The sequence below is a fragment of the Sinocyclocheilus rhinocerous genome, unplaced genomic scaffold, assembly GCF_001515625.1.
Source record: "Sinocyclocheilus rhinocerous isolate Xijiao unplaced genomic scaffold, SAMN03320098_v1.1 scaffold263, whole genome shotgun sequence".
NCBI lineage: Eukaryota > Metazoa > Chordata > Actinopteri > Cypriniformes > Cyprinidae > Sinocyclocheilus > Sinocyclocheilus rhinocerous.
In genome coordinates this window covers 2294971-2300431 of record NW_015645086.1, presented here as the reverse complement: position 1 = coordinate 2300431, position 5461 = coordinate 2294971, and the positions used below count along the sequence as shown (strand labels likewise).

The 5461-nt window shown below is 38.1% G+C and overlaps 1 protein-coding gene across 2 annotated transcripts in view; it reads right to left on the bottom strand.

Moving 5' to 3' along the window:
• Positions 1-5461, bottom strand: part of LOC107705728 (protein NDRG3-like) — a 78806-nt gene that overhangs the window by 28312 nt on the left and 45033 nt on the right. The window lies entirely within an intron of this gene.

Genomic DNA, 5461 nt, shown 5'->3' with positions numbered 1-5461 from the left:
AGAGTAAAAGACGGGGACATTGTTGTTTATTTACTGAGCATTGAGTCTCTCCAACTAGGTGACAACGTAGCGTTAAATCATCATTTAACAGACTCAAACCACCACCGCACTGCAGAAAGATACTAACTTTTCAATCTGCTAGGTTACTGACTGTACTGACAAACTATGCTGACACCGTGTCCGCGCCGCAACAGGACGCGACAAAGTGACCGTTAAAAATCATTTGAATCATTTGGGTGGGTGGCGGGCGGATAATTTGAAGCAGCGGCTCTGATGGACAAACTAAGTAATTACACCATTAATTACACCATTCAGAAGCATTCATATCGGCGGCATATTCGCCGATACCGATATATCGGCGACAGGCTCATATCGGCCGATAATATCGGCTAAATGATATATCGGTCGGGCTCTAAATCAGATGCGTTTTTGATGTGTTTATTTTGTTATTGAGAGGAAAGCGCGCAGTATATATTTACATATTCATCCAAACAACGCTCAGCTGCCTCAAGTTTGGCTGCGTTTACTCTGAACTGAAGCGCTGTGTCTTCTTCTCTTGAAATGCATCAGGAGAGCTGAACTGCAGTCTTGCGCTACAGTGCCACACTGGTCAAACCGCGTTATTGCAGGCTCTTACAATAGGTCATATGAGATCAAACGACTACTCGACAACAAAAATATTTGTTGACAATTTTTTTTATTGTCGATGTTGTCGATAATGTCGACTAATCGTTTCAGCCCTACTCCCCAGTGTAGGCCCCTGGGCTTCAGCCCCTTGAAGCCCATGCGTTAATGCTCTCCTGCTCCTGAATGGCAAACATGCCCAATTTGTATGTCTAAAACTGATGAGTACAGATTATTTCACAGACATAATGCAGAAATTAAGCAGAATATACAGATATATATGAAAAACCATTTCCACAACTGAATAAAAAATAAATAAAACAAGGTAATTTATCAAGGTAAAACATCGTAAAATAAAACTAGAGACCTTATCTCCAAGTTCTGGCTTTTTTTCCCAGAATAGATATAAACTCAGAATTGCAGAACTGTGAGATAAAAACTTGCAATTAATTTATTTTTTTATTCAGTGGTGGAAACAGGCTTCCATTGATATCTACTTAAGTATCTCAAGAGAGATCACTTCATGAACCTTGCAAGCTTTTTTTGTTACTGTTCGATTTAGTTTACTTCATGTTACTATCAAACAAACACTTTACTCTATCTCTAATGTTCATATTGTACACTAGAAACAGCTTTCACATCAATGACAAAAACATTCTGCAAACATACTGTCAGAACAACAACATTGCGCGAAAGCAACTAAACTCTGGTTCAAACTCAAGGGTAAAAAAAAAACCAACATGCGTGTGCTCTACTCTGACAGATGTGAACTGAAGGAGTGGGACAGAGAAGAAATCATCGAGCAGGGAATGATGGGTCACTGTGAGCACCACAGGACAGCTGAGCATTAAATGAGTCAGAGGGAGGGGAGATGACAGAGAGAGCGAGTAAGTAAGCGTGAAGGGTATAATCTCATTCCCAGCTCTCACAGAATGATGCCGCTCTTACTGGCTTCACTCCCAGTCATCTGCGTTAGATAAACATCCACAACCATGCCTGATACTGTTGATGTCTGATTAGGCACAGAAAACTGACCCTGAATTCACTAAACACATGAAGGAAGGCTTAGATAGTGTCAATCTATAGACAAATACCACTGTCATTCACATATTCACTGTTAGTTATAACCTGATTTGTAAGCACTGGAGTGTTCACAGCATCACACTACACTTGTAAAGCTACAGGCAAAGTAAACTTGACCTAGATTATATCAGATTGTGCACTTTGCAATTCAACAACAATGCAAGACAAATGGTTTGTGAAATAGGTCATCTTGGATCATTAGCATCATGCAACAATTCTGACAGTCAGAGATAAGAACAGCACAATAGAGATGAAACTGTGTACGTGAACCTGCTCCTGTTCTTTGCAACAAATTTTTTTTTTTATATATATATAAATAACAAATAATAATAAATTATAATTATTGATATACAATTATATACATAATAATAGCAATTATATATATATATATATATATATATATATAGGCCTATGACATTGCAGGGTCTGAATACTTATTACACATCTTTGACACTACACAAAATACTTTGATATTATGGTGTATGGAGTGAAGATTATTGTGAAAAAAAATGAAGGGGTCTGAATACACTTACACTGTAATTATCACGACCCCTGATGGAAACAGGCCTTTAAAACAATTTAACACAAACCACCATCATTAAATCTTATTCCATCATTTCTTTCGTACCTAATGAAATCATATCACATTCTGTGATGCACAATGTTTGAACTATAAAAACTGACAAAAAGCATGTGAACTGCTACAAAAGCCACGAGGTTCCCAAGCACATGAAGATGAAGAAACCTGCATAATGATGTTGATGTCTAAGTGACAGTGAGATTCTTCCCTGATCTTTGAACATACCAACCGTTTATAAACCTATGAGCATAACCCAGAAACACAGGTTAACCCTTGACATTTCAGACGGTGTAACCTCGTCCCAGGATGCACCTGAGTTTCTGATGGATGAGAGAGTGGGTGAAGGGGAACAAGGATTTCCCTGCGATTGCAGTGTGTAAAGAAAGCCCCCTGTGCAGCGGCCCACGCGTGTACACCCCAGCGCTGGAACACACCCCTGATCAGTGTAACTGTGTGCAAGCGCGTGTGCTTGAGAGCGGCCACATCAAGCAGCAGGTGTATCCTGCCACAGCAGCAGTTGAGGATGCTCCAAATCTGCTACGCTTTCAGAGATGAGAGAGGCAGAGGGTTTTGGATCTCAGATGTTAAAATGCCAGTTCTGTCTCTTCACTGTCTGACAACTATGAAAAAGTGATGTTAAAAGAGAACGCAATACTCCTCATGACCCACAGAGGGCAGCGTGTATCTCCACAATCCTGTCCTCTATTTTCTCACAAAAATGTATACTGAGCCAAGGATACTTGGCAACACAACAATGTTCAATTTGTTAACATTAGTTGATGCAATAGTTATCAAGAACGAAGACTAAAAAATGCTTTTGGCTGTGGCTGAAAGACTACATAGCCCTGATAGAAATTCTGATCCTGGCTACCAAAATCAATACCATACAATTTTCATGCTAAAATACACAGCATTGTACCGGTCACCTCACTCTACAGCACCAACAGAGGACGACTTAAAAAAACAAACAAAAAAATAAAATAAAAAAAATTGTGTTTTTTTTTAAACAAACAGTGGATTAAAAAATGTGATTAAATGATTATAAAATAAAATACAACATAATATATAATAAATATTATATAAATGTGTATAAATATAAAAAAATAAAAATCAAAATGGTTAAAGCTGAATTATAAAACGGATAGCTCCGGTCCTTGATTCTGATTGGCTGAGCCACGTTCGAAGCCGTTGTAAATTACTCGACAAACATATACACCTTTGTTTACATTTGTGTGTTGCTCGGCAACCACTTTGTTGCAACCACAACTGTTTCTGAGGAACTACATTGATTGGTGGAAGAATACCGTTTTTATTAATATCATTACACTTTATTTGCTCCGTTTTATTGTGTGAAACCTTACTACGTATATGGATTAACTGTTTTATAAAAGCAATAAGCCCCGTGAAGCCGTGGTTTACAGTGAATTTATAACAGTTAAGGGGGTTTTAGGCACTCTGCTTCACATCGTGCCTAACAACACCCCTTAGCTGTTATAAATTCACTGTAAACCACGGCTTCTTGGGGCTTATTGCTTTACTAAACATGCCACAGTGAGTTTGGGCTTTTAGGGAAGGATGAAAGTGCACTGTTGTAAAGGAAAAGGGTGCTCTGGATTTATAACACAAGATGAAACAAGCAAACCGATTGATTGATTTTGCAAAACAGAATGTGGCACAATAATAGTTTTATCTCAATTATCCTGTTTCATAATCGTTGGAAGCCAAAACCATAATTGACAATAAAATTTGATTAAATCCCGCAAACCTAAAAGGAAGTAAAAATGTTATGAAAAAAACAACAACAACATGCAGTCTATCATACTTTATATCACCAGTTTTGTAAATTATATAATTGCTGCTAGAGATTAACTCCGTAACCTGTAAACATGTTTTTGTGTGTACAAGCAATAGAGAGTAAAAAACTGTAGTATACAGCAGATACAATGGTAACGAGAGTAAATGGTCATCCCTTGTGTCTATCCTTTTCCGTCAGAGTGAGTGTCACGCCTGAATAAACACATCTGCTGCCCCGTGTGCCATCTGACCCAATGCCATACCCCCACAGAACCAATGCTGTGCCATTACACTTTAATCAGCCAGACACTGAGAGAGGACAGAAAACAAGCTTGCAATGTTCATAATGCTGATGGACCAAACAGTAGCTAAAGTAGTTCATTAAGAAGTTTAAAAAAATAAAAAATGAAAACCTACAGAACAAATCAAACGGAGCTAAACAAACATCAAACATAGTAACTCGGCATGTTTTGTGAGAACAGCTTGAATGTTACATGTATTTACACTGCCCTCTTCAGGAGAAGCCCAACAGGTGTCAGCTTACATCATCCACAGAGCCCATTCACACACCGTCACCATAGCAACTGCTCAGCCTAATGACATTAGTTTGCCGAGAACTATAAACTATAATAAATAGTAATCTCATCAGGCATTATGGGGCTTCAAGGAACAGTTAAGGCAGGCAGTTGTTTAGTTTCTAACGAGTTCGTCTAGTTTACCCTTATTGTAGTTTCCTCTTTCTCTCTTAGGAGTTCAGAGACGTTAGCTACATTATGTAATAGTTTAAGTCCTCCTGTTGCATAGATACAAGCTCTAGTAGAAACCCAACCGAAGAGAAGAAAAGATCAGCTTTTACACTGCAACACAGAAGACAAACAGTACATGTAGAATCAATATGATTCACCCATCTCGTTTATACTTCATTCGTATGACCACTAACACATTCAGCATCCTCTCAAGGTGTGTGAATGTGTGATGATGTAACTCTCGCCTGAGACACCGATCCATTCAACCAGCGGACAAAGCTGCAGACTGAGGATAAAACCTGTGAACACTGGCATGATCCTCGTTCCTCACATCATGATAAATTACGGTGTAATTTACAGCACTCTTAAAATACTCCAAATGAGCTTCAGAGCTAAAAAGTAAAGACCAAACCTCAGGAAGATCAGATAAATGAGCCTCTTTTTCTAAGTGAGGGGAATTACTATGGGTGTTTGGAATACAAAATTCACTTCTCTTTGTATGCAAAAAAATAAAAATTTTCATATGAAAATACTGTATTGTGACCTTACCTATTTCAGTTAACAAAACATGCAAATCATGCATTATGGATTTTATGCCCAAGAAATCATGCAAATAAATTTCTGTAAAAAAAAA